Genomic DNA, 12,670 nt, shown 5'->3' with positions numbered 1-12,670 from the left:
ATCGACAATCCTTCTTCCCACTAGGTTCTGTCGATATCCAGTAAAGTATCCAACTTCCTTTTCTCTTTTCAGCCTCTGACCAGAGAACCGAAAATTAATCCGTGACCACAGAATAAGAAGAGGTGTACCCTGACCAGGGTCACAAACGTTGACTACCAACAGTCTATCGGCCGATCCCGAATTCCGGTATATCTCAAGACAATCACAACCCTCTCAATTATATCTCCTGACCAGTGGCGTAGCATGGACATTTCGGGTGGGAACGCCAAGTCCGAAGGAAGGGTCGGCCCTTTCTTGCTTAATAACTTACTTATGGTATTAGTCGCCACAGGTATTGTTTATTTGCCTGAAGTCAGCTGGGTTTTCAATAAAACATCATCCATGCATGTTTTAGCTAGACAATTAGATGCCTCACTATGCCACAAATGTTTTGAACTCTGGTGTTTTATACCTTGCTGCATGACGCAAGTCATTAGAAAACCTACCTGAATCACAAGCGCCTTTGAACAACAGCAGACGTCATTGTTGTGGTTGATCCAACTACTCATTGATTTGGTTTATTTTACTTCGCTTTTCTACCACTTTTGGTTAATCGCGAATATGAATATGAGTGATGATATTGATGAAGGGACACTGACAAAGAACACCCGTGCTCAAGCTGGGATTTGAACCAGGGACCTCTGTCGTCTTGGCGCACTGTGCAAAGCAGAGTGGATGATCCAAATATCGTACACTATACTGACGTAACAGTGCCGATTAGTAATTCAGACCACTGTTTATTACATCTTGAGAATGCTCATAAACATTTTAAAATAATTTTGTCCAGAGACCATTCGATGTTAAGAGTTTTCAAATGAATGCTAAACATTTTTATTGACACAATATTAAGCAGTTAGATAATAACGAAAAAATACAATAAAAAAAATTAATAGTTTTGCGGGTTAAGTGGTAGAGTAGCAACACGCTGAATTTCTACCACGAGGACTTCACCAACTTCCTTCACAAAAACTGTGTTGATCTTTCAGTTTCTAATGCACATCGCTGTTCGTGCGATAAATCATACAATGCAGTGACCATTAAGAAGCAGTATAGTTGAGATTGGTAAAGTTACGTCAGTGAATAGTGCGTATTGTAGCATCAAATAGCACGAGTTGCATGAGAGCGAAGAACCGGGTAGGAATGCTACCGCTGTCGTCTGCTTCAGAAGGCAGGAAGGGTCACATGAACCAATCACGGTAGACCTCCCGTACGCCAGCGTAAGAGAGCCCATTTACGCGCGTGCTGTAGAAATGGAAGCTTTCCCTCCATAAAGGCAGCAAGGAATATAGGAGTCCTGTACGCCGAACCTGCTCGGCGTCCGGCCGGGAAAGGCATTGAAAAGAGATGCTAGAACGAGTGTTGAGAGTGGAGCGTTGCAAGCGGATCGCGAAAAATAGCTATTATAATGCCATGAAGGTCAAACATATTTGAAATTAGTCATGTTTTACTTTATAATCACAGCATTTTAGCATTTTTGAAATTTTAAATCTGGGAACGCCGGGCGTACGGGCGTACTATAACGCTACGCCACTGCTCCTGACCAGGAGCATAGAACAGAGACAACATAAGCCTTCTGACCAGAAGAGCTAAGTAACTGTCCCAAGGTAATCCCAGAATGAACTAATTCCTAATAACGAAGTGGAAGTAAACGCAGAAGTTCGAGCGTTGAAAGAAAAGGCGGTTGGTTATACGAGTTCCGTATTTATAAGAAGTTCGAATACAAAGGCCACGGCAGGGGGTGCTCGTTCGGCGGCGCAGATCGTGTGCGCAGTTGTCCGTGGATGCATGACGTCACCATCGAAACACTCTGCACGGAAAAGGCTGGTTCCTTATGCAAATATTGAGAAATTTGACAACGAATATCTTCTAAAATATAGTAGCAAGGGAAAAGTTACAACTTTTACTGTTAAGATTCATCCTTTCTAATCAATTTATCACAAAGTTGATTCAAATGTGTAAAATGGTTTTCAAGAAATCGTGTTACAAAGGAGCCCCTGTTTTGTTCTCTCCAGGCTTCCAATGTAAGGGAGTTTTAACTTAAGCGCGTTGGATTTCTCTTTGCTCTATGTTTTGAAATAATATTATTTTGTTCTTGTCAACTGAAATCATGCCTAAATGCTATGGAAAGCTGTGAAAACTATTATCAGAAAACTAACGGAAGAAATCTAAAATATCACAGCTTGATTGATATAACAAATGCGAGATTGCCCATTTTTGTGAAAAAGGCATTGTGCGAGATCTAAAAGTAGAACTTTATAATATTGTATGTAAATGTAAGGGTGTAATAAACGTGACTGCTTCCCAGGCACGTATCCAAGGGGGGGCTTAGGGGGCTCGAGCCCCCCAAATGTTTTTGGTTTACACTAGATAAAATGAGATTTTTTGTTTCTTGAGGTGTCAAATAAAATAATGTGACGTTAATTTAAGGAGAGAAATAATTATCGAGGCAAGACGGAGAATATTCTATAACCCTGTTATTGGTAACAGCTCGTATCCAAGGTGGGAATCAGGGGGCTCAAGCCCCCCTTCAGAAAATTTTCAGTTTACGCTAGATAAAATTAAGTTTTTGGCTTCTTGAATAATATGGTGATAATTTGAGAGAGATAATTATCTAGGCAAGACGGAGAATGTTCTATAAGCCTGTTATTGTTAATAGCGCGTATCCAAGGTAGGGATCAGGTGGTTCGAGGCCCCCCCTCCGCTCCCCAAGGAAATTTTTCAGTTTACACTGATAAAATTAGGTTTTTGACTTCTTGAATAATGTGACGGTAATTTAAGGAGAGGAATAATTATCAAGGCAAGACGGAGAATGTTCTATAAACCTGTTGTTGATAATATTGCACGTAAACTTTTCTTACGCTTTCGGTGTTGTCGTAGCGAACTTGAACACTATGTAGAAGAGACTTGTCAGCATTTGGAAGCTGCACAACAAAGGTAGCGCCGCAGGTAGGGCGATTCGGATTCATTGTAATTTTTCAATCTCTGGAAAGCGCGAGAGGGAACGTTCATGAAAAAGAGGAGTCGAACTACTGGCAATATTTACGAATCGTGATATCTGCGAAACGTTCTAGAATATAATGAAGATATTAATACGCGGCTTCAATTTCCCGGTTGATCTGTACAACAGAATAGGTGGAGACTTCAGAGGTAAGTGCGACAATTCATACAGTCGATTAGTGATCAGTCAGTGTCCATTGGTTGCTTTATAAGATCTAGTGATTCGAAAATGAAATGGACTAAATACCGTAAAGTAACGAAGTCTACCACTAGTTCCAGTTCGGTCCCAAAGCTAAAGACATTGACGACAGTGGAACTTCGAGTAGTGCTACGAGTAGTTCGGGTCGAAAGACGAAGAGATCGAAGGTCTCTCTCTCTCTAAAGTGAATATTTCGGCAGTATCGGGCTGGGCATTGGAGCGATTTATTAAAAAAGAAATAAGCTGCACAGATCAACTGAAAATCAAAGTTTTGAGTGATGATTTGGACCAAATTTTGTGTATGCAGTCCGAGAATTTCATGGCATAAAAAAATACTTTTGTTTAAGGCTACTGGGTTCGACACACAGTCAACAGGCAATTTTGGACACTTGCGAGTGCTTAGGCATGAATATGAACAATTTGGTGGGTTTCGGCTTTTATAAGAGCTGCAAACATGGGAGGACAAGACACATTAGTGGTGTTCAGACTCGAATGAGAGATAAATATTCGTGAACTGTCTGATTCCAGTTCCCAGCACACAGTTTGAATCTTGCGTTGCGAAGTGGATTGTGCATTCCGTGCATGTGTAATACCTTCGTAAAAATACTTCTGGTACATAGATGTTTTGATGCCTGATGAGCAGAAATGGACAAACACACACACTGAGATGGTTCTGGCACACAATGTTAATGCATGGAAACAGAGGAGTTGAGTGGTAGAAAATGTCACAATTTCACGTTCTGATTAAAATGACAGCCTTAAACGCCGCACCCCGTGGCCGAGTGGTTAGCACATCGCGCTGCGACGCTGGGGGTCCCGGGTTTGAATCCCGCTCGGGCATGGTTGTTTGTAAATGTCGATTCATCAATTTCATAATTTCATCCCTCATCCCCATCTTCGCAACTTAGCCAAGAGGCACAAAACGCGAAGTAAAATAAAACAAACAAACAAAGACAGCCTTAAACAGTGGCGACGATTTAGGAGATAGTTGCTCCCCATTCTTTTGCCTCCACACTATCACACTATGGCCTCTTAATGCTTGTCTCCTTGTCCACCCTCGCCCCCACATTTTGGAACCCAATTGCCACCACTGGCCTTAAACATACAATTGTGATACCCCTTTAAAAAATGGTGTTCAGCCGCCGCCCCGAAAGGAATTCCTGGATACGTGCCTGCTGCTTCCCGTAAAATATCACTGAACTCTCCGTTCTTCTTCTTCTGTCTTTTCTTTGGCGCCGTCAATAGCTTGAACACGTTTTTTTTTTATATATATACTTGTCACATATTTGTTTTAATTAGTATTCTGCTCATTCCGCCACCTGAACGCAGCAGCTACGGCTCAAAGGGCAGTGTAGTTACACCGGAAGAAGGCTCGGAAATGGCAGGCTTCAGAAGTTAACTCATCCAAATTAAATTAAACAGGTATGTGCTCTCTCTAAATTTAAATCATAGTTCACAAATAATTTGATTAAAAGTTTTAAAAGTATCTATTTTACTTAATAGCGTATTAATTGGTGCATTCTTCTCCAGCATAGCCATAGACAGTGACCACACTACGGGGGAGGGGGGGGAGGAACGCCCCCCAATTCTCGTTCGACAATTTCTCTCTCTCTTATCTGCCCCCAGTAAAACGACGGAATAATAAAAATGATTGCCCCGGGAAAATATGATTTACCCCTCCATCTTTACTATTGCGCTGTCACTAGCTACAACATATTTTGATTTCTATTGTTCCCACATATTTATTTTAATTTTAGTATTGTGAATCATATTCCACTGTGTTACCTCACGTAGCCACCCCCCCCCCTCACACACACACACACGTACGACTTCAGTTGTAAGTTTTAGACTAAGCTTGTCAAATATCCACTTATATCTTTGTATTCTTGAGCCATTTAAAAAAAATCATTTCGCCCCTTCTTCTGGACTATGGTATGTTTTCCCACTGGAAGCCCCTTTGCAGATCGAGATCCGGGGCTATAGCCTTCCCAAGCCAGCGTCCCCTCCAAATACTCTCTTGGCCTCATGAAAGACAAATATATGTATTTCTACGAAATATTAATTTGACTTGGCAGTTCCTCTTTTCGAACAGGAATAAGTTTTAAATTTTAATAGCTTATAAATTTACACTAGCAATTTTTGAGTAAAGGTTTGGCGTAACCCTAAAAGTACATTTAGAGACTGCAAGGTCAACTCTCGATATTTCAGATATATTAAAAATTTTCATCACAACGTCTTGTAATAATTATTTGTTACTTCAATAACCTCCTCGCAAATGTTTCTCACATATTAAAACATAGATGCCAATTTCTGTTTATTTCCTTGTAATGCTGACCTCCGTGGCGAAGTGGTTAGCACAACGCTTTACGATGCCAAGGGCCCCCAGGTTCGAATCCCCGCCCGGCCATGGGTCTACTTTCCTTTCTTCAATTGCATCATATCATCACGCATCCTCATCTTTGCGATTAGCCATATGTAACAGATAAGCGAAGTAAAATAAATTAAGTCTATTAATCATTTTTTTTAAACTCTTTAATTCTTCTTTAGCATGCCACGTTTTTGTTAAAATTATATTACGATTTGTAAAATGACGAAATTCTAAAGGAGAACACGCAAATTTCTTTGTAGCGCATCGGTCAGAAAGTTTCAGGAATATGGATTTTCAAAATACATTTTTTCACATGTACTTTGCCCCCTTTTAAAAGTAGCGCGTTTTCAATTATGTTACTAATCATTAAAAGGATGCCTCAATACCATCTTGGAGGATGACAATTTTTATTTTTCCCCTCCTAAAAGTAATAATATACTTTCGCTCTCTGAATCTCCCATATAAATGCTAGGGGCCGTCTGCTTCAGCCGAGCTCACTGCTTCTCCGGCGACGTCACGCGTTCGTGCAAGATCGGCAATCTTCGGATGGCTTTACCTAATCTCTATATTCCTTGAGGCCACGGGCCACCGAGCTTCGCTGCTTATATAGCATTTCTCGGTGCCGTGAAGGATTTACCAACTTTTATCTTAACATCAATTTTACATTACAATAAAATAGAAATTAATTAAATATCAATGATGAACATAATTAGCTACATGTAAAAATTACTATTTTTACCCTTTTGTGAATAATAAATATGTAATCGAATTTTAATTGTTACACTCAGTATTTAATTTGACCAGGGAGTATGGCTTCTTTCAACTCCCCTCTCTCCCTGCAACGGCCTAGCGAAATGACAACAAAGAAAAAGAAAAAATGTACAACGTCAAAATGTTAAGCAAAAAAATATTTATATACAGGTGTTGTCTTGCGCGGCCATAACTTTCTTATGCGTTAACGTAACTTAATTCTGAATACACTGTCTTGCAGTAAAAGAATCAGGGATTATTATGATATAAGTTTAATTGTTGTCCGCCGAGGGACACGACAGATATAGCGTGGGAAAGACAGCCTAATCTTTCGTCTTTTCCCTGTGACAACGTTTTCATAAGGTTGAGTCTGCCTGGCTCTTACACAATAGCGTTAGCTTTCTTGCATTGTTGTCACCGATAATAAACTTCCAGCTCAGCTTGCTGGCAGAAAGAAACAAACTCTTGGAACTTATATTTAACATCAGGATGTATAGTTTATATACGAGGTGTGTTCCACATTCCTAGGTAATTAACCATTAACATATAAAATTATAAGTACAAAACAAAGAAAAATATTAAGTTTATATACATATTTGTAACGTGGACACTGCTACACGTTACAATATCTTTAGAAAGAGGATGAAAAACGTAAATATCAAATACTACACACTTTTTAAATTTTGTATCTAAAATGATTTTATCCAACAATATTTTGAGAGATTTGGTCACTTCTTGAGATTGAACAAGAGACATATACCTTTTTTCCTATTGTAAATACTATTAAAACAGCTTAGATGAGTTTGAAGTGTGTATACAGATCAAATAATATCTTAAGGGCTGTTTCTATCTTACAATATACAGGTTCATTTTTCTTGCTTTGGGTGCAATTGTATACGTTTTATAGAAAGTTCTGAATTTTGATACAAAGATAGCTATTATACTTAGGATTAAGTATTTGAAGAGTTGACGCATTTGCCTCTCAAATGACCGAAGTACAGCAATTGAAGGTGAGAGTAATAAAACTTTAGACTTGCACAAAATCACTCACGAACTGATTGGAGAACAATATGTGCAGTAATTAACATGGGCGCAAGCACTGCATTTGAAAATAACGTATTTCCGCCCTGCAACGGCATCATCCACAGAAGAAATGCAGGGGGCCGCTTTAAGGACGGGGCCCATATTTTGGTACACTTTCCACCCTTCCCCCCTCTCTCTCTATATATATGTAGATATATTTTCACACACACCTGATACAAAGGAAATAACGTATAACCACAAACGTTCCTCTAGTACACTTGGTACTCCATTTTCGATCATTGCATTTGCACTCCATGGCTAATGGACAATTTATTCTAACTTAGCATTACTTTATGTATTATTCAGTACAATAAATCTAAAGTAATCAAGCAAAATTAATCAATTTTCATTAATCTTCATGTTTGGCAAAAGAACAAAAAAAAAATCAAAATATTGGTCTCCCTTAATCTTTGGGGTTCAATTTGAGAAAATAATAAAGAGGCTGAAATATCTTTATAGCAAAGTTAGATCACGTAATGCAAATTTTTAGCAGAATAGGTTTTTGAATTCGGAAACAAATATTTAGGCCCAACCTAATGCGCAGGAGTAGATTTCACGCAGGTATCAGATTCGTTTGACAACGATCTACAAAACTTCTTTACTGGTCTGACAAGTTCCTTAAAAATGACAATAGTGACTACATAGGGACGTATTTGTGACGCAAGGATTCTGTTTACAATAAAATTATGAAAGAAACATATTTGTGTTTTTTTGTAGAAAGTATAACCGGACTTACATTGGGAATAAATAGCCTGATAGTTAAACATTTTTTTCCCGAAAATATTCCAGCACCACAAGTTTGGTGTGAAACGGAGGTTATGTCCCAGTTTGAACGCACACCTAGAAAATGTCAAAGAAATTGCATTTATTATATATTTAAGAGGAAACCACACGATGACCTGAATATCACTGAGAGTGAGCAGTGTGTTTCATAATGCGTAAAATGCACCTAAATATAAATCGCGGCCTTCATCAGGAGCAACATATGGCTCACATCATACACAGTTTTTACAAAGCGTTGTAATTTTGTTTCCCAAATTACGGCCGACGTTAATTGGTTAATTAGACCCGCAGGAGATCCTTTGTGACGTCACCGCTTTTCAGAGGGGGTTTCAGCAGACTTAATAAAATGAGACGCAAGGCAAGGAGTGCGTTACATATTAATTCACATTTCACGTCGTATTAACATTATTTCGTGCTAAATTAATAGGTTTTGACATGATTGTGACTGCGTAGTCAGCCACGATCTAAAACATTCAGTTTTCTTTTGGTTTTCCTGCAGGCATCATCTTTCATATACACACCGTGTACAGTCGTTTATTTGTGTATTCGTTATTTGACGTCCTTATTATGCGTATTTAGGTTAATTATGACGTTGAGGATGAATGATGAATTGATGAAGAGAAAATAAAGGAAAATTCAAACCTTAACAACACACCAAGTCATGGTTTCTGAATGGTAGAGGTTGTGATAAACGGACGACTTATCATCAAAAAGAGACATACGATATTAAAGAACATAGCGTGGGTTTTCAAAGTAGGTAAATGTTCTTGTACGTGGTCTTCTATTTCCTTATGGCGTGCGACCTGTATTTTCCCGTCACGTGTTCAGGATAAACAAGTTGCTGTTGGACCTCCCTGTCTCCTCCTGTTATGTCATCCCTGCAGCCGACTTTCTCCCTCCTCCGTCTCACATTCCTGTGTCCTTAGGCTAGAAGCGTCAATGAGCAGGAATAGTAAGTTTATATTAAACTTTCATGCACAGATAGGCTGATTTGGACTAGAACCTACATTTTGTAAGTGAGATCCGAAGCACTATATGCGCCCACTGGGTATTGAACCCGGAACCCCTTGGTTACAAGGGGACGACGTTACCACTATGCTACCGGGGAGGGAGGGATAGTAAATATATATGATTGGTGACATGACTCTCTTACAGGTACAGCCATCCGAGCTCGACATTTGCGATCGCCAGTTGCGAAATACGACTTAATTTTTGTAAGTGTTACGCCTGACTGAAATGCATCAGGTTGCCATTTATGCCATAATGCAATTCTATATCATTTAAACATGATGGCAAATTTTCATGCGAACTTCAATCTTTCTGATAGAGGAACATGAAACATTTTATATATTCTGGTTAAAGTTCAATTCATTTCCTTGAAAAGCCAGTTTCACATTTTGATAGTTTCATATCGATTATGCATGCAAATAAATGGAATTCGACAGAGAACCTCTAGTCAGAATGCTAAACTACTAACATCGTAGCATCAATTAATTATTGTTTCTTACACTGCCAAACATTGACAAAAAATTAAGAGTTTTCCAAGTTTAATACTGACCAACTGTTTGAGTGCAAGTAAATTCAGATTTCATTAAATTTATGCCGTGTTGCAAGATCCTCAGAAGAGAAGAGAGGACATATGCCAGTTTTGACAAATGCCTTTTATTCTTCGATAGCGTTTCTTGGATAGCTGTCTTATTTTGGACTTACATATTAAGCAGTAGTAGTAAAATGATGTCTAATATCATCAATGAATCACCAAAATATTGTCAAAATGTTATGCCTTAGTTATAAAATAGCACCTAAATATTATGCACTCTGCATCGCTTAGCTTGAATGCTAAGCTATTAGTCGCCAGATGGCGCCTGGTCTAATTTAAACGCTGACACTCAGTGTTCAGCCTGGATTGGAACCCGAATACTTCTATGGCAAAGCCAGTAACTGACCACTGGACAACTTACATCCTTATACGTACACACCTATTTAATAAACCAGCACATGCTTATCCAATCATGGTTCCTACGTTTAGAATTCATTAGAAATAGTAATATATCAATATTTTTCTGTAATAGGTGTTTTAAAGTGTAAGTTGTTGAACGTTATAAATACATAATTGATTGATTGAGTTGGTGATTTAGGTCCACTTTATGCACAGTAAGGCTAATCGGGACTGGACCTACAGTTTAAAGTGGGATCCGAACTACTAGGTGTCTTCACCGGAAATCGAACCCAGGCTACGTCGATTATACATATATGAATTCCTTCAAGACACTGCGCCGACAGCATACTTGCATGAAAAATAAATTATATTTGAGCACGTAGAAAATTAAATTAAAATAAACTTCACGAGCACATGTTTATATCATTCTACATGTATTCCAAAATCCTCTCAAACATCATTGTGCATATTTCTTTATTTTTCTGCGTCTTGTCACTTGTATCAATCTCAATATTTGTGATAAATGCTGCAGCTGTAAAGCAAAACGGTGACTCTACAATAACGAAACACATAATATTTAACAACTGGACAGACAGCGGCTTCGATGAGAGAGGGCTCTTAGCCATCGACGAACAATCAATCTACTAAAGGTTCCAGGTTCGAGTTTTGGCCTGGGAGAGTTTCCTTTCATCAATTCAAGATAATCACGTTTTCATCGTTATCATCGCGACTATCCACAAGGGGCAAAACAGTAATGGAAAATCAGAAAAATATAATAATATGCAACCCGATAATGGAATGTTCCTACTGAATGGGTCAACATGTCTGTCCCGTTGCAATGCAAGATTACAATTTCCAGAGGTCAAAGTTTGTTTGAGTCAACTTTATGCTGAGATCGCGGACGGACCAGACATTCACTTTAAAATTTATCCGATCCGCTGCGTCTTTCCCCCAGAGATCGAACCCTGGATCGCACTACAAGGAGACAACGTTACGACAACATTATCGGAGATGAATCATGTACCACGTAGAAAAAAGTTTAATGTACTATGCGAGTGACTTCCCAAATGTTTCCTTTACACCCGTTGGCTACCACGAAGAAATGGATAATCCCAATATCTCCGTTATTATATTATGGAGTGAGGACGAAGATGATAGCCAATTCTTCTCTATAGCCTGGGATATCATGGCTACATAGCCACGGCGTTTTCAAAGGAAGCAGCTTGCACAGTAGCAAATAACAAGCATTGAAACTGCAGATAAGGTGAGAGCTGCAAATAAATCCAAAATATGGTTGCATTTCGCACAGTTACTCCAAGAACATCCCCGCAACACGTGCGAAAATGGAGGCTTTAGGTCACGAATAAAAGCGGACTTGTGTGCGGAAAGGTCCCCCCAGGGGTCGTTCCCGGCGTCGCAACCGAGTCGGTGTTCATTTGTGGAGCGAGGGACGATGTATCTTTTAACGCGTTCCTCCATCCCCTGCAGAGTCCGCGGAGAGATATTAGGCAGGGAAGTTCCTTCGGTGCTTGCCAGCTGAGTCTTCACGATCGCCACTTCTTCCGTGAGGAAGGGTGTAGGACGGGAAAAATGGCGATGAATAAGAAGAGTTTTTGTCTTCACGTAACAATGTTGCCGAGAGACAGGAACAAGGGCGGCTTCTTCCAATTGGAGTTCGCACTACTTTGGCAACCTCTTCTGCTGCTTTCGTTTGCCAATTTTCGTCGTCTCCTACGCGACTATCTCCTTCGCAAACCATGGAGGTTGTTACTTCCTTGTGAAGGAAACTCGCGTGTAAACAACACGAATTCTTGAGAATATCTAGCAGCATACATTTCTTTCACGTATATATTGTTTCGTCTGTATTTTCTGCAGCAAAAGAAGGTTCGAACTTCAGTTTTTGGTGCAATTGAGCTATTTGCTCCATGGTATACAAATACGAAATTGTTAAAAGCTACATCTTACCTTAAGATTCTTGAACATACTGGCCAGCACGAATAGCTTATGTTACTGAAAACTAGTACATTATATGTCTGCTCGTGTACCAAATTTCATATTTGTATCTGTATTAGTGTTGGAGAAATCATTCTCTCTCCCTCTCTCTCTCTCTCTCTCTCTCTCTCTCTCTCTCTCTTCCCATATATGTATAATACACACACACATGCACAGCAGACACGTACAACGGGTACACAAATCTAAGAGCGAGGTGTCCAAAGATATCGTAGTGGGTAAAGCTGTCGTACTGTAATGAAGTCACCGGACCTCCGTGGCGGAGTGGTTAGCGTAGCGTAAGGGTTCCGGGTCAATTTTCGATCTAGACAAAGAAGTTTCCGGTTCAAGTTGAAGCCTGTGCATGGGTGTTGTTTGTGAGTGCCCCTTAATTAATTTCTTCATATTCATCCTCATCATCACGATTAGCCAAAAGCGATGCTAAATAACAAAATAAAAAAATCAAGGAGAGAAGAAATTCCGTTCTGCAGGTTCACAGTGGAGGCATATTACTTATTAATTC

At 39.4% G+C, this 12,670-nt stretch overlaps 1 protein-coding gene across 1 annotated transcript in view; it reads right to left on the bottom strand.

The window, feature by feature from the left end:
* The window catches only part of LOC145992324 (uncharacterized), a 603,163-nt gene that overhangs the window by 250,935 nt on the left and 339,558 nt on the right, over positions 1-12,670 (bottom strand). The gene's annotated exons all lie outside the window — the stretch shown is intronic.

Source organism: Lepisma saccharinum, chromosome 9, assembly GCF_977018435.1.
Source record: "Lepisma saccharinum chromosome 9, izLepSacc3.1, whole genome shotgun sequence".
NCBI lineage: Eukaryota > Metazoa > Arthropoda > Insecta > Zygentoma > Lepismatidae > Lepisma > Lepisma saccharinum.
The sequence above is the reverse complement of the archived record's forward strand: the minus strand, read 5'-3'. Positions and strand labels throughout refer to the sequence as shown.